Raw genomic sequence first — 20099 nt, 5'->3', positions numbered from 1 at the left:
TTGGCATCCTGTGGGGTCCCTTCCTTCTCACCTGTTACTGGCTTTCTAAGGACCAAGATCTGTGCCCTGGTGAAGCTGCTTTCTCTCCCGCTGAATTTCCAAGAAATTCTTGTAACACTGGAGAAGTCACACACCCACCAGGGATACCACACAGACACTGCCTGGACAGCAGCATCACACACACCAAGGGAAGGTCTGCACGCCACCCCTCCTACTACATGTCACAGTACAGAGACCTCAGTCACCAAGAGTAATGCTAGACCCACGGAGGAATGCCACACATGTGCGGCATAACTCCATACCCCCCAAAAGAAGGACCACTCACAGAAAGACCACATGTGGACACATGGGCAGACGCAGCCACGTGCCGCACACTGAGAATGGCAGCATTGTTAGTAAGGACACAGGGAGGTTGTGCCGGAAAGACATTCTCTAGGTCCCTGTGTCCTAAACGAAGATTTACATCCAAGCAGGTGGCGGGGGAAGGGACTCCGTTAGTGACACTCAGTGAGAGCCTTTGCTGGGCCACCATCCATAGTCACGGAGGCAGGGAGAAGGGGGAGGCGGCAACTTGTGCACCAGCTCTCCAGGCTTCCACTGGAAATGGTACACTCCGTCTTCTGTCACACTGTGGGCCAGAGTAGGTTGCCTGTGCTCGACTTTAGTGAGTGTGAGAAGGGAGCGCCACCCTCTCCCTAGGAGAGAGGAGCTGACATTTGTCAACCACCCTATGGACTTGTGCCCCGCCCCCCACCCGTTTTGGTTCACCAGGCTGTATCTGGCCCCCAGCACCCTCCCCTCATCCCCACATCAGAACTGTACCTGCATACAACCACCTCCCACCCATCCAGGTGACAGGCTGGGCCACTCACCCAGGGCAGAGTCCTCAGGTCCATGGGGTGGCAGCAGTGGTCACTCGCCCACCCCCAGCTAGAGGTGTGCAGCTGTGGCCTGTAATAGGATAGGTCCTCTTCTCACTGTGGTGTAGCCTACCCCCCAGGCCCCAATTGTCCTGTCTGTATGGCTGGTGGTGGCCGTTACTCCCAGGGAATGAAAGGAGGCCCAGCGGGATGTAGAGTGGGGACTAGCTGCCCGGTAGTCAGGTCCTGTCCCCACAGGCTGGCCATAGGCCACAGCTGGGCAGGCTGAGCTCACACCAGCCTTGAGGAACACCCAGGGGCTCCTTGGACAGCCTGTCCTTTGTCATCCTTTAGGCAGTCCCTCTGAGTTCCCGCAAATTTGTATATGGTTCCCTTTGTCATGATGTGGAATAGTTATGGGCCCAGGCTAGCGCTGGTGTAATGACAATCTCTCCAATGCCCCAACTCCCCTCCTGTCTTCCTGTTGATCCACAGGTGAGCAGGCACTCCTGTGCTGGGCCACGTAGGGGACAGCTAAGGATTGGTACCAGCACCTGAGCCACCCAAAGAGCTGTCTGCTCGCGTGCTGGCCAGGCGCCCTGTCTGCCCAGTGCTGTCTGTGCAGCTGCCTCACCACACCTGCTTTACCTGCATGGCCCAGCTACCAAAATAGGCCCCAGGTCCCCTGACAAATGAAGCTTTTTTTAGCCCAACAGGCTGCTTGAAACCCCTCAGCACATATAAACCATGGTTTACTTGAGCTCGGACCTGCTCAGCTCATGCCTGGCCTCCTGCATTGTCCTGAATGCCAGGAGATCTCTCTGTTGGCTTTAAGATTGTTCCCAGATTATTTCTAGGTCCTACCTTTTTTCAAACTTCTTTGGCATCACTGTGCCCTTGAGCTGCCTTCTGAATGCAGAGGTGTTGGGACATCACCACCTTCCAACTGGATCTCACTTTGGTTCTACCGACCATATCGCTGTGACCATATCTGACCCCACAATGGTTCAAGTGAGCTGAGGGTTCCTGGGTCACCCTGTTAACCTTTAAGACACATCCTCAAATACTGAGAAACCCACTAAATTATAGCCTTAACAAGTCACTGTTTTCTGCAATTAATGATTTTAATTATAGACCATTTAAATGTGGAAGTATTGTGGCAACACCAAATCTATGCAAATAATGGCTTTCGTTAAGTAACTTGAATAGTAATTTCTGGTTTAGAAGAGAAGGGTTTTTCAGCAGTGAAGTTGTCATTGTGGTTACCCTGAAGCTGAGGCTGGAAGGCCCTGGGCGGGTGGAAAAGGCAGGTGTGACGTTCCTCTGGGATGCCTGGGGCTGGGGCTGGGGCTGGCGGCTGGCTGGAGGTAAGGCTGGCTAGGGCTTCTGCCCTTGCTGGGAACTTGACTGGCTGTCGTGGCCCTAGGGCATTTGAGGTCTACTCCGGAGCCACAGGGAAGCTAGTGTTTACAGGAACTGGGGACTATGGGCTAAGAGGTCTACAGAAGATTCGAGGCTTAGGATTGAACTCACTATAGGACCAGGAGGTACAGTTGTGAGGACACAAGTATTAGAAGTGGGAGTGAATACTGGTGGGTTGGCCTGCGTCAGCAGGGACGTGTTTGTCCCTGAAGAGAAGGTTTTCTTAGGACGCATTTGCAGAAGCTGAGTTGCCGGACGAGGGAGGTATGAGTCTTCTTTGATTCTGAGACTGATTCCAGGGACTTTGGAAAGGCTCAGTGTGCATTCTTGATGGAGGGAGTGATCAGAGAACATGCAAGGGAGCTACACTTTGCTGTTCGTTTGTTCCAAGCATGTATGTGAAGGGCCTATGTGCCACACACAAGCCCCATGATCTGAGAAAATGGCCGCAGGGACTGCATCCTAGAGGGGCTGATAGACACTTCCAACAAGGGTCAATGACATGAAGAAAACAAAACCAGATAAGGGGCTAGAGCATGCTGGGGGTGTGGGGTTAGACTCCTTAGTGAGTGAGGTCAGGGATGGCCTCTCTGAGGAGGCATGGGAGCTCAGGCCCGGATAGCACAGGGCAGTAGTGTGGGGAGGAGAGCTGTGAGTGCAAAGGCCCTGTGGCCAGCAGGAGGTAGATGTATTGTTGAGACAACAGAAGACAGAGTGCAGCTGAAGCACAGTGAGAGGCAGCAGAGGAGAATGGAGCCTAGATCATGGCAAGATTTGTAGGACAGTGCAGGACCTTGGATTTTATCCCCATTGTGATGGGAAACCAAGCAGGGTATAGGTATTATCTGATTTATACCCTGAATAAAAATGTAGGAAGTTTGCTTTTGAAAGACATTGTTAGGAGAATGAAAAGTCACAGACCAGGAGAAAATATTTGCAATTCACATATCTGATTAAGGAATTACTTCCAAAAGATACAAAGAACTCCTCAAACTCCATACTGTCTCCAAAGGGAAGGGCAGATGAAAACCACCGCTGGATGGCACTGACAACAGAAACCCGACAACGCTGAGGGCTGGCGAGGTGGGGGTGCCTGGAGCGCTGATCCTCTGCTGGCAGAAGTGCAGAATGGCTAAGCCACATGACAAAATGATTTGTCAGTTTCTTATAAAGTAAAACATACACTTACTGTATGACCTAGCAATCTCACTCCTAGGCGTTTCCTTGGAGAAGGGAGAACTTTGTCACAACAAGCCCTCTGTGTGAGTGATGCGAGTATTTGTGTTGGCTCCAAACTGCAAGCCCCCGAGTGTCCCTTACCTGGTGGGTGGGTGGGTAGCAGATGTGGTGGGGTGGTGCGTTCACACAGTGGGCTGCTACCCAGCAGTAAATGGCAACTGTGTGTACATGCGGTAGCGTGGACAGCTCTCAAATGCCAAGTGAAAGAAGCCAGGCACAAAGCACCACACTGTGTGGTTCCGTTGACGTGACATTCTGGAAAAAGGTAAAAATATATCAGAACAGAAAACACACCAGTAATTGCCAGAGGCTACAGGTGCTAGGGGGAGAAATAAGACATAAAGGTTTATCTAAATACCCAGGCCCACACAATCACCCCTGTCCTACACCCTGATAATTCAGGCAGTGCTAGTTTGTCCTCTCTTTTGATGGTGGGCAGAAACTCAGGACGTGGATTTGGTCTTTGATAATCACAGCTCAAGTATCACTCTCTAGGGTTAGCTCAAAGTAGAAGGGGAATTAAATTGTAGGGACATGTGGGTAGCTTTTGGATGCTAAGAGCAAGAAGTGAGGTTAGGTTTTTGGTGGCCCCGTTCCCAGATCCAAGTGTCACTAAACAAGACAGTGACTGTCTTCTCAGTTGGTTGGTCCCTGTCTTCCGCTCTTTCTGGCTTGTATTGTACTCTCTCTGCTTCCCGAATTTCTGGGCTCCTCTGTACAAGAATGAAGGTGGGGGCTTGGCACCTGTGGCTCAAGCAGCTAAGGTGCCAGCCACATACACCAGAGCTGGCGGGTTCGAATCCAGCCCGGGCCCGCCAAACAACAATGATGGCTGCAACCAGAAAATAGCCGGGCATTGCAGCAGGTGCCTGTTGTCCCAGCTACATGGGAGGTGGAGACAGGAGACTCGCTTGAGCCCAGGAGTTGGAGGTTGCTATGAGCTGTGATGCCACAGCACTCTACCCAGGGTAAAAGCTTGAGGCTCTGTCTCAAAAAAAAAGAATGAAGGTGGGGAAAGGTTCCACAGCCCCCATCAATTCTGCTGATGGACACTCCAGTTATCTCAACAGAGGGATTGGGTATAGGAATTTGGCTACTCACGAAACCAGAAAGAATACCCTGGACACCCGGAGTTAGTGACCACAGGGAGCAGCCAGCCCCCCAGAGAAGGAGTCTGATGGTTGAGCATGAGCCAGGTGTCTACCCTGCTCCAGTGAGCTGGGGCTGGGGCTGGGGCTGGGACCCCATAGTACAAATCAGCAGGTTGAGGGTGCTGCTCAGGGAAGGGGGCACGGGTTGGATAAATACCACACAAGTCCAGGACATGGGAAAATTGTGTAGACAGGGAAGGTGATGAGGTCCCTGTTGGCAGAAGTGTGCAAGCAATACACAGAGGGAGAGGCAGGGAGCACAGCCTCTGGCAGTGTGGCTCCGTATTGGAAACCTGCCCTATGCTGTACCAGCTATGGGTCTCAGTTTCTTTATCTGTAAGTAGGGGTGTGACTCGCTCCTCTCTCATATTAATAGTTATTTTGTAAAAGGCACTTGGCACAGCGCAGGTGCACAGGATGTGGGAAGAACACACAGTGCCACCAGCTATTACTAGCATTATGTGTTATAGGCAATTTGAGAGGGCTTTTTCGGGTTCACTCGGAACTTGTTCTGCTTTCATGATTTCTGGCCTGAGTTTCAGCAAAGTGAGTCTCTGAGTCCTTCCGGCTGTGGCACCCAGCCAAGCCCTCAGGCTGTGGGCCTAGGAGACCCCACACCTGGGGGGAGCCAGATGTCCAGAGCAGTGAGATGGGGTAGAGGGGCATGGGCTGGGGCCTTCCTTCTTCTACTTCTGTGAGGGCCTTTGGCCTAGGGCCTTCGGTCTGGACTGTTGTCCTCACTATGCCCCAGGCTCGGTGGAGGGTGTCATATAGATCTGATTGGGGGTGTGAGACAACCCCACAAATGTCAGGGCTGTTGGCCTTGCATTTCCAGCCTCAGGCCTCGGCAGATGAAGGCCTGGGGGCCCTGTTGGCCTCTTGCCAGGGGAAGGCAACCTGAGGGGAGGGGCAACTCTGCCCATCAGCCTAGCTGTCTCCAGGTCCCTGCAGGCACTTCTGTGCCCACAGATGCTGGGCATGATGGTGCCTCCTTCTCCCCTTTCTCAAAGCCTCACTGCATCCTGTTCTCCATCATCACTGAGCAGGTATGGGAGGGGAATGTGTGGCTCACCAGCCACCGGCACTGGGCTTTCACAGTGGACAAGCTCCCTTGAAATCAGACAAGACACAGTTTCAAATGACAGCCAGCCCAGGTCTCTGCAGGAACTATCTCAGCACCACCCTGTGGACCAGGTGCCCTCATCAGCATTTACTGATGGAGAAACTGAGGCTCTGAGAGGTTAAGTGATTTGCTCAGGGTCACTAACAAATGGGAGAGACATATGCAAAGCCAAATTGTCTTTGCCACCAAGGCAAACAGAAACCCTCCAAAGTTTAAATAAATTGCCATTTATATGAGCTAATAGATTTAAATGAGGCCTGCAGTGCTGAACTATAAAAAGCCTTTGTTGTCAGGGGACCCAGAAACTATTTTAGTAGTTGGGCCAAGCAGGTAGCACAAGTAGCAGTAACAGGGGAAACAAAAAAATTGCTCCTGGGTGAGCCTGGGTGGGAATGCCGTGAGCCCTGCACGGGGCCTGGGCGTGGCAGTGTTCGCAGGCTGGAGCCTGATGCCAAGACCCTGCAAACCCCTGTTGCTTGCAAATAAGCGAGAGGATGGGTTTGGCTCATGCTGGGCTGGGGAGAAGCAGGATTAGTTCTGGTCATGGAGACAGGGACTTCCTAAGAACTCAGACTTCCTGGGTGCTACCACCTTCCTCCCCTTTTTGGCAACTTGGGACGTGCTTGGTGCTATTATGGGGGAATAGAGCCTTGGGCTATAGGAAGGTCTCTTTTAAAGTGGAGCTTCTAGCATCTCAGAGCTGGTGGGGGCCAGGGCACTTCCAAGTTCAGGACAACTGCTCACATGTGCACACTCACATACATGGGAACCTCCTTGACTGGGTCGGGCTGGGGGACGGGTGGGTCTGCTCCATGCCCTGGAATCTCTACTCCCTCGGTGACAAAGCCAGGGTCTGCAGGAAGCGATTCCGTGAGCTGGGCCCACAGTGGCAAAGCGGCTAGCCTAGCGATGACTGGGAGCATTTAAAGGATTAGCTCATGCTGTTTGCTTGTGTGTGCCTAATCACACGGCTTCTAGCTAAATGATCGCAATTGACTAAAAGCAGAGCAAGGTATTCTAACAAGTGACCCGAACCTTTGGCAGGCCCTGCCAGCCTGGACCCCAGTACCTGCCAGGAGGAGGTCTCTGGAAGCCGGGGGCCTGGTCTGAGCTCTCCGGGACCCTTCCTTCCCAGCCCTTGAGAACATTTTGTTTGACTTTTCCCAATTCCATCATCCATTTAACACACATTTACCAAATACTTTCTACTGATATCATCGTGAGGGCCTAGGATGTGGCTGGGAACAGCACATGGAGGGCCCTGTTCTTCTGCAGAGACACCCCATAGGAGACACAAGGGTAAGTCAGTTACATCGTCAACTGGGTAATTTCAGACTGAAACTTTGAAGACCACAGGACACTGACAGAGTGAGGTGTGTGTGTGTGTGTGTGTGTGTGTATGTGTGTCTTGGGGAAGGGCTCAGGGAACATGAGGGCTGGTGCTCTGATCAGGTGGTTGGGAACGGCTGACATTTCACCAAGTGTAGAATGAGCCAGTTGGGAAAGAACTGAGGGGACCTTCCAGGAAAGGAAAGAGCCTGTGCCAAGGTCCTGAGGCATGGATGGATGTGGGGTGTCCAAGAAACAGAACAAAAGGCAGAGGGGCTGACGGGGGCAAAACCGTCTTCTGAAATTATTCTTTTGGGCTGGTCTTGCCTCACCTTCGTGGTAGGTCAGCAGGGGCTTCCTGGGCACACAGGCACCTGCAGGTCGCCTTCTTTCACTGCAGCCGGTTCATGCCTCTCTTCTCCGGGAAGCCCTCCCTCATTTTTCCTCCTTTGGCTTCTCTAGCTCTGACCCCTTTGCCAGTGGGAATTGTAAGCAACTATGCCTACACCTGACTTCCCACGCAGATGTGTTTTTGGAGGGTGAAGGCCCCTTTGCCCCTCATCCCATCTGCCCATCCCTCACCAAGTGTCACCCTTATCGTTTGAGCTCCTAGAAAGCAGGAAAGAGAACAGAACCAAGGAAAGGGGAGACAGAGAGGCTGCGGGATGCAGGCTAGGGGAGCCCCTCTTAAAATTCCTGGTCCTTATAAGATGGGTAACCGAAGAGCTGGCTTCCTTGCCTCTTTGTGCTGCTGCTGTCAGACCCAGCCAGATAATTATAACTAATAATAATTAAAAATTAAAAGTGCTCTAGGCACATGCTTAGCATTTGACTCTGGCTGTGCTTTCTGCCAGTAGTAGCATCTCCCTCTTTTTAGCTTTTAAAGATGGCCCAGTCCTTTCCACCCCTACTGGTGCCTGGAGAGCAGGGTCTGGCTGCACTTGGTCTGAAGATGGGAGGTACCCCCTGGCTGCGGTCCTGGGGAGCGAGAATCTGTTGCTAACACTGGAGTCAGTGGGAGCCCAGGGAGGGCTGAGGACCTGATAGAGGACTGCTGCCCCCACCCCAAAGGGGACCCTCCCCTATTCTTTCTTTCCTTTTTTTTTTCTTTTCTTTTTTTTTGAGACAGAGTCTCACACTGTCCCCCTCAAGTAGAATGCTATGGCGTCATAGCTCACAGCAACCTCAAACTCCTGGGCTCAAGTGATCTTCTTGCCTTAGCCTCCTGAGTAGCTGGGACTCCAGGTGCCCATCACAACGCCTGACTAGTTTTTCTACTTTCAGTAGAGATGGGGTCTCGCTCTTCCTCAGGCTGGGCTTGAACTCCTGAGCTCAAGCAATCCACCTGCTTTGGCCTCCCAGAGAGCTGGGATTACAGATGCCCAGCCCTTTATTTTCTACTGTAGATGTTGCACCTCCCTGGGCTCAGTTTCCTTGTCTGTTGGAGGGGCTGAGACCTGCTGTCAGGTTGCTGTGATGGTCAAGAGCCCACATGTGAAGTACTTAGAATGTGTGGATGGCTGGGGTGACAGCAGCACATGTCCAGCAGGGTCACTTTGTGTGTCCTGCCTTCCCCATCAGGACAGGGTACCACAGCTAGAATTCTGTTCAGTGTGACGCCATGGTGTGGCAATGTCATGCCCAGACTGTGCAGCCACAGCCTGACTTCAGATCTCACCCCTGCCACCCAGCAGCTCTGTGACCAGAAGGCAAGTCACCAGCCTTCTCTAATCTCAAGACCCTGGGGGTCATGGCAGTCCCTTCTGTGTCAGGTACGGGGGGTGGGGCGCTGTGGTGGTGGTACCTGCACAGCCCCAGGTCTGGCTGAGAGTCAGAGCAGGGTGAGTCAGGCATTGTCACCGTCCAACCACAGTCTGGACACCTGGGGCTCTCGGCTCCCAAGATGCATTCATTTGTTGTGTGGATGTGCTCAGTACAGCTCACAGCATTTACTGAGTGCCTACTGTATACCAGACGTGTGTCCTGGTATACAGGTCCTCGGGACACACAGAAGCCTAGACGGAGTCACAGGGAGGGCAGTGAGCTAAGAACAGACAGCACTCAGTCTGCACATGGGATTTGGTAATGACGCAGTGCAGCACACTAATGTGATGAGCTGGGGCAGCTGGGAGAGCCCTGCAGCTGGGCCCCCACATGGCAGGACCTGGGCTGCGCCCTTGGCCCCTGTGAGTTACTGTGTTTCTGGGCATGGTCAGCTGTGTCTGTGAGCCTCAGTTATTCCCTGTTGAGTGGGACAAGGCCTTTCTTGCCCGCACTAGAATGCGTCCTCATCACCATGATCATTCCTGTGCCACCACTCGAGGCAGCCATATCTCCTGAAGATCCACCTCTGGCTATTTGAGGTTTGCATCTGGAGAAGACTGAGGGGTGGACATTAATAGCCCTTGTCCCCAGGCCCAGAACACCTGCCTGAACACTGCCCCAAAGTAGTAAAAATGAGAGCAGTAAAAATGGGTGCCCTGACAGCAGTCCCTTCACACGGGTGGTCCTCTCAGGGCCTTAGATGTGAGCGCAGTCCTTGTCACAGACAGGTGTTGGGATGGAGCTAGGAGCCAGGCTGTGTTCACAGCCTCTGCGTGAGGCACTGGGGTTGAAGAAGGCCTTTACAGCCTATGGGAGCCAAGGGCAGGTCTCTGGGTGCTGGGCTGGGCAGGCAGGCCTCACCTCCTAGTGAGGGAAGATCTCAGAGGGTGCCATGGATGCTGCTCCCAGCTCCTGGGGCAGGAAGCTCTCTCTGCTGTGGGCAGCTCTGGGCACACTATGGCTGCCCTGTGGTCATCACAGACAAGCAGCGAGAAGCAGGCAGCCACGGAGTGGTAGTAAGGCAGAAGCCTGTGCCCAGCTGTGCTCAGATGCCCTCCCAGGGCCTGGGGTCAGCTTGCCTGAGTGATGAAGTGTGCAGAGGCCCAGGTGGAGACAGAGAGCAAGCCCACCCCTAAGGCCCAGCTCTGGGCAGAGATGGCACTTGGAATCGGCCTCGGGCTGCCTGTCTGCCCATTGGAGCCTGTTGTTCATGCCCTAGGGCAGGGGGCCAACCAACTTTAGAGGGGCACCATGCCATAGTGACAGATGGGCACGGGGGAGCTGCCAGGAGCCTCAAGCCTGCGGCCATTGTGTGTGCCGTGAGCCCAGCCCCTCACCGATGCAGTCTCAGCTGGGACCAAATGCCTTCAGTTTCCAGTAATAATCACAATACTAATAACAGGGGGCACACGTTGGTTTAGCGCCCACAGAGGTTTGCAAAGGACAAAGCCCTGCCCGGCTGTGACTTAGACAAAGAGGCAGCCTATGGTACTAGGAAGACTCAGGCTTTGGGGGCCAGAGGGTGTGAGTCTCAGAGTCGCATCTTGCTATCAGTAGGACCTTGGGTATGTGCCTCCCCTCTGCCACTCACCATCCTCACTGGACGGTGGGCCACCCTGCCTCTCTTGGAGGGTTATTGTAGGGACACAACATGACGTTTGTGAGTCACTGAGCACTGTGCCTGGTGCCGAGGTGGCAGCATTAGGAGTGGAGCTGGCGGAGTTGATGTCATTGTTACTGCCCCACTTTGAGAGATGGGAGAATCAGGCTGAGAGAGGCTAAGCCACTCATTTGATGCCTCTCACACCCCTGGTCAGCAACAGAGCTGAGCCTGCAGTCCTGGGGGTGAGAGGCAAGGAACAGTAACCACAGGCATTAGGGAAGCCTTTGACATTGATCTTCCTATTTTATCCTCAGGGCAGACCTGTGAGGCCAGTGCTGTCATTGTCCCCATTTCACAGATGGGGAAATGGAGGCACATGCAGGCAGTGGCAGAGATGGGATGCGAACCCAAGCAGCCCAGCTGTGCCTACAGCTGTTGCCCCAGTAGCATGGGCAAGCTGTTCTGAGTTGTTGACAGCTGTCCCTGGATACAGCGGTCTGCCTTCCCAACTTGCTGAGAGTGGGGCTGGCTGGCCCCGGCCAGGATGCTGGGTCCAGCATGGCTGGGCGGTCTTGCCCCCATCAACAAGAGACCAGGCTGCTTTCCTGACGGAAGCTTCGATTGCTCCCTTTGGTCAAGCAGGAACAATTACTAATGACATTTAGAAAGAAATTAATGATGAGAAATGCAAGTTGGCATTTCAGGATCGCTGGTCAATAGCAGAGGCGAAGGGCTGGGGGTCCAGCATGGAGAGAAGAGGGAGGAGGTGGCAGAAAATTAATTTTGCTGTGTCAATAACAAACGTATGTGTGTCTGCCCTGCCTCTGACGTCTGGACAAAATCAAACATGAAGGACTGGAGCATGTCCAGGGCTGCAGTGACATTCTCTGTGCGGCTGTAGTTTGGGGTGAGGGAAGGTGACACTTTGAGTTTGGTGTCTCCTTTAGCTACAGCAGGGGACAGCAAGAGGGAAGGAGGTAGCAGTCTTAGGACTGGGCCATTTTCACTTAAATCCAAATGCCACCTCTTGCCAGCTGGATGACTTAGCAAGCTGCTTTGCCTTTCTGAGCCTCAGTTTTCTCATCAGCAAAAAGGGGCGATTGGGAGAAGTGAAGATGGTATATGAGGAGCCGGTAGCCCGGATTCTGGCACCTAGTAGGAGTTCAGTAGGAGGTAGCTGTTGTTGTATTTCATCAATGTATTTTAAGATAGGGAACTTTCTTTGTTAGAACATCTCTTAAGTTGGAACTCTTCGTTTGAGTGTTATAATTTAATTGGCATTATTTTTGTTCATTGTGATCCATCAAATACCCGAGGGTCTTAGAATAGATTAATAGGCTGCTGGTGAGAAGTACGGGGAAGGGTAAGGAAGAAGCCCGATGCTGGCGTTATCTGGGGTAGCGGTGGGATAAGGGAGCTTGCCAACCTTGTCCCTCCCGTCAGGAGCATCCAGAGTAGTCTTACCCAGTCTCCCCTCACATGGAGGAGAGAGGGACACGTGCACGAGGAAGGGCCACATCACTGCAGCACTGAGTATTTTTACAGAGTGGAGTGTGAGAATGCACCGCCTGGAGGTTGTGGAACCTTTAAATCATTGTCCGTATTTCAAAACAGAGAGATTTCCTACAATTATAATGGCTAATATTTATCTAGTGCTTATTAAGTGCCATATATTGTTCTCAGGACAAACATCAAAACATTCAATCTTCATAATGTCCCTAAGATTAAGAAAAGAAAGCTGAGGCACAGAGAGGCTGGCCAACTCCCTGAGCCCACCAGCCCAGAGTCTGTTCTCTTTCCCACCAAATGGCTGGACTTCTTGATTTTTCTATTAATCAGACTGGGGAGCCCCTGGACCATGGTCCTATATGGCAACAACCCTTTGGACACAAGGTTGTGCTCCTGGTTCAACATGACCCTTACCTGGTTCGTCACCCACGTGGACTCTGAGTTTGTTTGACAAAACACCTCACAGTTTGAAAATATATGTTATTGGTGCCTCAACAGCCTGGGGCCGCAAGAAGTGCTCTCAACTGTCACCATTTTGCACATCTGAAAACTGAGCCCTGGGCCCTCGGTGTTAACACAGGCGGCTGATGGGGAGAGGTGGGCCCACAGTGGGAGTGAGAGTGTACTCTACCCATCTGGGTTTGAGTGTTTGCGCATTTGAGCTGGGGAGGCAACAGGGCTCCCTGCTCCTCTGTTCAAGGAGTACTACCCCTGCTAAAACTAGATCTGGGTGCACAGTCCAGGTGGCAGCTTGCCTGACCTGCAGGACCGTCTCTGTCCCCTATCCTTGCTCCAGAAACTGCCACATCAAAAATGGGGTCTTTGAGTTGACGGTCATGGCAATACCTTGTGGTTAGTATTAGTTATGACAACATTAAATGTCTATTTAGCATTTATTGTGTTGTAAAACGTTTTATGTTCTCTCACTTGAAGCTCATAGCAAAGCTATGAGGTAGATATTATTAGTCCCACTTTTCAGGTGAGTAAATGGGTACTTAGAAAAATGAAGTGACTTTCCTGGTGTCATAAAGATGGTAAGTGACCAAGGCAAGATTTGAACTCCAAAACCCATTGACCTCTCACCAACCCATTTACTTACTTATTCATGGATTCCTCTTCCTGCCACCATTCTTCCATCCATCCATCAGTCCATTCATCATTGACTTATTCATCTACCCAGCTGATGATCCACTCACCAATCCATCCACCTATCCACCCATCAATCAATCCACCCATCATGCACTGCTTCATCCACCCACCATCAATCTACCCACCAGTTGATCCACCATCCATTCATCCATCCATCATCTACCTGTCCTTCCACCCACCCATCTATTCACTCACCAATCTACCTATTTGTCCATTCATCCATCCATCATCTACCTGTCCTTCCACCCACCCATCTATTCACTCACCAATCTACCTACCTGTCCATTCATCCATCCATCATCTACCTGTCCTTCCACCCACCCATCTATTCACTCACCAATCTACCTACCTGTCCATTCATCCATCCATCATCTACCTGTCCTTCCACCCACCCATCTATTCACTCACCAATCTACCTACCTGTCCATTCATCCATCCATCATCTACCTGTCCTTCCACCCACCCATCTATTCACTCACCAATCTACCTATTTGTCCATTCATCCATCCATCATCTACCTGTCCTTCCACCCACCCATCTATTCACTCACCAATCTACCTACCTGTCCATTCATCCATCCATCATCTACCTGTCCTTCCACCCACCCATCTATTCACTCACCAATCTACCTATTTGTCCATTCATCCATCCATCATCTACCTGTCCTTCCACCCACCCATCTATTCACTCACCAATCTACCTACCTGTCCATTCATCCATCCATCATCTACCTGTCCTTCCACCCACCCATCTATTCACTCACCAATCTACCTACCTGTCCATTCATCCATCCATCATCTACCTGTCCTTCCACCCACCCATCTATTCACTCACCAATCTACCTATTTGTCCATTCATCCATCCATCATCTACCTGTCCTTCCACCCACCCATCTATTCACTCACCAATCTACCTACCTGTCCATTCATCCATCCATCATCTACCTGTCCTTCCACCCACCCATCTATTCACTCACCAATCTACCTATTTGTCCATTCATCCATCCATCATCTACCTGTCCTTCCACCCACCCATCTATTCACTCACCAATCTACCTACCTGTCCATTCATCCATCCATCATCTACCTGTCCTTCCACCCACCCATCTATTCACTCACCAATCTACCTATTTGTCCATTCATCCATCCATCATCTACCTGTCCTTCCACCCACCCATCTATTCACTCACCAATCTACCTACCTGTCCATTCATCCATCCATCATCTACCTGTCCTTCCACCCACCCATCTATTCACTCACCAATCTACCTACCTGTCCATTCATCCATCCATCATCTACCTGTCCTTCCACCCACCCATCTATTCACTCACCAATCTACCTATTTGTCCATTCATCCATCCATCATCTACCTGTCCTTCCACCCACCCATCTATTCACTCACCAATCTACCTACCTGTCCATTCATCCATCCATCATCTACCTGTCCTTCCACCCACCCATCTATTCACTCACCAATCTACCTATTTGTCCATTCATCCATCCATCATCTACCTGTCCTTCCACCCACCCATCTATTCACTCACCAATCTACCTACCTGTCCATTCATCCATCCATCATCTACCTGTCCTTCCACCCACCCATCTATTCACTCACCAATCTACCTACCTGTCCATTCATCCATCCATCATCTACCTGTCCTTCCACCCACCCATCTATTCACTCACCAATCTACCTATTTGTCCATTCATCCATCCATCATCTACCTGTCCTTCCACCCACCCATCTATTCACTCACCAATCTACCTATTTGCATTCATCCATCCATCATCTACCTGTCCTTCCACCCACCCATCTATTCACTCACCAATCTACCTACCTGTCCATTCATTTATCCATCATCTGCCATTCTTCCACCCCCCCCATTTATTCACCCACCAGACCACCTACCCGTCCACTCATCCATCCATCATCCACCCATCCCCCATCCACTCATCCATCCATCTACTCATCATCTACCATCCATCCATCCACCCAGCTACATGTTGTTTCATCATCATCCATCAGTATTAAGAATGAAGTGTGTGTCAGAAACTACACAGCTCTTATGATGCCTTACTCATATCTTCTTAATTCCACACTTAACTGTTCCCCATCCCTTTCCCACTTGAAAGCTCTTCATATACCTCCACACAACACACACACCCCTCTGGTGAGTTGAGTGGGACAGACTGAGGATAGAGAGGACTCTTGGTTTGCCTCATAGAAACCGGGGAGTTCTGCCTGGGGGTGGCACAGGGCAGATGCATTTGGTCATGGTGGGGCAGGTGTCTGGGACAATGTGCCCACAGTTTGGTTGGAGGCTGAGTATGTATGAGAGGGCAGACAAGGCATTTGGGGCTGGACTGCAGTGCTCCTTAGCCCCATCCGTGGGACCAATGTCTATGGAGCAGGCAGCCCATGGAGCCCTGCCTTTCTGGGTGACAGGAATCCCTTCTGCCCTTTGATTTGTGCTGGGCTAGACTTCCTCTCTGGGCTGGCAAGAGTGTACGCCTACATGTTTCACAAGAACCGTCATGATCATAAAATGTAATCTGTCTCAGCTGCAGTGTTGATCACTGGTGCATGCATACAATTCATCACAGCAAATTAGGTCCATCTTCAGAACTTCTGGCTCTGCAGCCTGGGGGTCTGTCAGCAAGGAGGGCTGGCTGTGTGGGCTCTGGAAGTCATTCTGCGGGGAGAAGGCAGTGCTTTCTCAGGAGGAGCGCCTTTGGACGATCTGCCAGAATAGGCCTTTATCTGAAGGGACTAATTTTCTAGAAATTTTGAGGATGCAGGGAAGTTTTCTTTTTTTAATGAAAATTTGGAAGAACGTAGAAATGGATATGATCAAAGCTTCCATGTATCATTTACAAATCCTAAAAGCACTGGGTTAGTTCAGGGACCTGAACATGTGTGTTCTGTGTACTTAGTGGCCGTGTGACCTAGATCCTCCAGTACAGTTCTGATTTCAGAGACTCCGTCCCAGCTATTGGCTCTCTGTCCTGATTTTCATTTGTGGGACAGGATAGCTCGATGTGGAGCTTGGTTTTCTCATCACATTTTGGTGAGTAAATATTTAAAGTGGTAAAGACCTACAAAGGGTAGGGAAAATCAAGGGGGGAAATGCCCTCCTGCATTCGTTTTTTTTCTAACATGGCAAAATATTTAACATGTGGAGGTGTTCTGCATGCTCATGCTCCCACCTCCCGCCTGCACTGCTGGGGAGAACACGGACACTGCCCTTGGGAGAGTTCCAGAACTCTCGTGGGCCTGCCAGTGACTGCAGATGAGGCCCCTCTGCAGTGTTTGTCAGGCCCCTGTACACAGGGATAGAGTCCCCACCCAGTTCCAGGGGTCTCTTGAGGCCTGGCCCCAGGAGCTGTGCTGTTGACCATAGTGGTCAGCTCTGGCCTCTCAGAGGAAGCCTCCTGCATCATGAACGTGGAGAAGGTCTTACAGCCAGTGCCCACTGGAAGCTGAAACTCGCTCTCACCCACTGAGGACTACACAGGCTGTTATGATATATGTGACTTCCAACCTCAGCACCCAGGACCAGAGGCGTGAGGGTGGCAGCCCAGGAACACACCTGAGTGCCACAACTCTTGGTACAAAATTCGAACCCCACACCTGTCCTGCTTAACCCCAGCATCCTGCCCTAACTGTGACTATACTATGTATAATACACCTAACATAAAATTTACAATCTTAACCACTTTTTAAGTGCACAGGTTGGTGGCATTACGTACATCTCACTTGTGCAAACCGTCACCACCATCCATGTCCAGAATGTTCTCCTTCCCCAACAGAAACTCGGTTCTCATTAAACACGGACTCCCATTTCCCTCCCTGCAGCCCCTGCTTTCCACTTTCTGTCTCAAGGAATTTGACTATTCCAGGGACCTCATAGGAGAGGAATCATATGACATCCCAAAGGATCCCTCTCACTTTTAAGAAAAAGGTATAACACTCCCTGGGCAGGGCAAGGGCATGGCGGAGGGGAGGGGAGGGCTGTGTTTCTCCCTCTTCTCTCCCTGGCCCTGCCAGTGGAGGCTTAGCTTTGCCACAGTAGCTTGTAGGCTGTTATTTCCAAAGTATCCATGGAGTTTTTACTACATCCGGGCTTTGAGCCAACACAAGGGGTTCAGTGGAGACCCGAGAGACCAGATCCTTGTCACAGAGAGCTCAGGGCATAGCAAGGGGTAGTTGACCTGACTGTGATGGGTTAAATAGCCAGGTCACTGAAGGCTGAAAACCGTGCTGGGGAAAAATCTCTGCAGGTGCACGGGGATACTACGAGGGTGGCCACAGATGTGGGGTGGCAACGCCATGCCAAGGAGATAGCCTCAGGTGAGGAGCAGCCCTGGGAAGTCTGGGTGTAGGGAGCATTCCCAGAATGGGAGTGGCTGCTGGAGGTGGGGTGGGGAAGCACTGGGCGGGTTCGAGGAGCTGGCAGAGGGCTGTGCAGGTGTGGGCGCCAGAGTCTGCAGGGCTGTAGGGCCATGGCCAGAGCTCTGGCTTTATCCTGGGTGTGGTGGAGACCCTCTGGGGAGTTTAAACAGATACCTTCCATATCCTTCCCTAAGAGATATCTGGACTGTGCTTCTCATGGGCACTGCTTTCTCCACTTCCCTTTACTAGGAAGTGCCTGGGCAGGAAGGTCTGTTGGAGGGATCCCAGCGGTGATGGGAGAGCTTAGCCATATGGGGTGGGGTCAGATGCCATAGCAGTGACCAGCCCCTGCTCCATTTTGCAGCATGTTGCTGGGACGGTGTGTTGGAGGTGGGTGTGTGGGACTGTGGGTGTCCAGGAGTGTACCTGAGTATGGGAAGGTGGTTGTGCATGGGAAGAGGAGCCCTCCTGCCATGCTGTCTTCCTGAGCATCCAGGGGCTATCCTCACAGTGCCATTTCTCCCGGGGGACACTATGGCAGCTAGATGGGGAGTGTGTGAGGGAGCAACTAGGGTACAACTCTTGCATGAGGTCATGTGGCAAACTGGTGCTGACCTCTGCAGATGGTTCAGGGTCAGCCTTGAGGCAGCCATAGGCTCCTGTGGACTCTCTAGTTCTTGGTGTCTCAGGCTTGTGCCCCTGGTGCACCCAGAAACATTTGGCAGCGGGGCAGGACATGCCCACAGGGCAGCAAAGGCCAGGATGTACATGTGGGCGGTTCTGGCATCAGAGACTTTATTTTCTATCCTCTGCCCTACTCTTCAGATTGTTAACTATGCCACCTCCCTCCTCCCATCCCCTCAGATCAGGCCTCTTGGTGACACACAGCCATCTGCTGCCCAGTGGTGCTGCTCCCCACCTTCCCTGGAAGATGTCTGGGGCATCTTGAGGCCCTCAACCTGGTAGCAAGATTCGACCTGTAGACGGGTTTTGATTAACCTGCAATCTGCTTTAAACATCAAGACAGTTTCTCTTTTAAAGAGTAAATTTCCAATTTCCCCAGAAGGCCTGATGACGGGGGCCTAAATTTCCAGGTGTGAGCCATTGCCTGGCTCTGAGAGGCGCCATGCCTTTAGACAAAGTTGCTGCCTTCCTGCCCTGCACTTGGCGGGCTGTGCCTGCTCGCAGCCAGAACCCGACAGCGCTCCAGGCCTCTGTCCACGTGCGCAGCTCCCTGCGGGCACACAGCCTCCCAGATTCATCTGCTCTGCCCCATCACAGCAGCATTCCCTGGGAGCGTGGAGCCCCCCTCATGGGCTGCTTCAGTGTTCCGGGGTGTCCACTGTACATAATCTGCCTTGACCCCCCCACTAAAAGGAACAAAAGTGTTTTTTCCCCCTCACCTAGGGACACCTTTTTTGGTGGAGTTCCGTCACTCTGCCTCGGGCTGTTCTAGGCTTTGCAGTAGATAAGGTCTCTTGGCTTCCGAGGCCTATTGCATTAAGCTGGAGTCCTGTCTCTTAGGGTCTGGCTCAGGCTCTTTGAGGGCAAGGGCCCATGTCATTATTCCTATTTGAAATGAATTGTCCCCGGGGCGCCTGATTCTAGGCAGGCTGGTGTAGGTGGAGTGGATGTCACGGTGGCCAGCAAGGTTGACAAGACCAGAGCAGTGTCCTACCCAGGAGAATCGAGGGTGCCAGCAATGGCGTGCCTGGGGACCGCAAGTTCATTTCGATCTGAGGCTATTCAGGGTACCTTGTCCTCATGGGGGCTTAGCCACTGGTGCCTACAACCCCTCTTTGGAGAAACAGCAGCAGCAGCACTCCAGACTGTCTCAGGCCTCGGATCAGGTATGGCCTGTTACCAAAGAAGACAGATCCATAAGCAGCAACGGAAACATTTCATCTTCCTTTGCTTGTGACAACAGCCATAAAACTCATTTTTCCTTGTGCGGGGGCTGTCTGAAGTCTCACCACTCCCCGGTGACTCTGCTCACGAACCGTCTGACGGCCTATCTGCATGCTGCAGCACAGCTCCCTGGGGTTGCCCTCCCTGGGGGCAGGTATTATTAGTTCCCTTGTTTTGTTGGGTGACTCTGAGTGGGAGCCTGTTTATAGGCTGGGCTCCTAATAGAAGGTTTTGGTTCCTTCCTAGTAATCTATTCTCTGGTGGGTTTTATTTCCAAAGCACAGCAGCATAGAACCTGCCCCCTTGGGAGTTTATTGGGCTTCCCCCCATACACACACAGTATTTTCTCCCATGTTTTCATGCAAGGGAAGATGTTTCCTGCTCCTGGAATTGACTGTTGACCGGGCCACCTGCTTTGGTCTTTTGTATCCTGGGTGCTGCTGGCAAGAGAGGTGCAGAGAGGGAGGGGGAACCTGGTCCAGTCAGCCCCTTGGAAGGAGCCTCTAACGGAAGGAGTCTCAGTCACAGGCTGCTTGGATATGGTTCTCCCTTGAATGTTCCCCAGGTAACTCTCCCGTCCTGAAGCTGC

The 20099-nt window shown here is 51.9% G+C and overlaps 1 protein-coding gene across 8 annotated transcripts in view; it reads left to right on the top strand.

Annotated features, from left to right (window-relative positions):
• Nucleotides 1-20099, top strand: part of ZNF423 (zinc finger protein 423) — a 318249-nt gene that overhangs the window by 290194 nt on the left and 7956 nt on the right. The gene's annotated exons all lie outside the window — the stretch shown is intronic.

Source organism: Nycticebus coucang, chromosome 2 (assembly GCF_027406575.1).
Source record: "Nycticebus coucang isolate mNycCou1 chromosome 2, mNycCou1.pri, whole genome shotgun sequence".
In the NCBI taxonomy this organism is placed as follows: domain Eukaryota; kingdom Metazoa; phylum Chordata; class Mammalia; order Primates; family Lorisidae; genus Nycticebus; species Nycticebus coucang.
The sequence above is the reverse complement of the archived record's forward strand: the minus strand, read 5'-3'. Positions and strand labels throughout refer to the sequence as shown.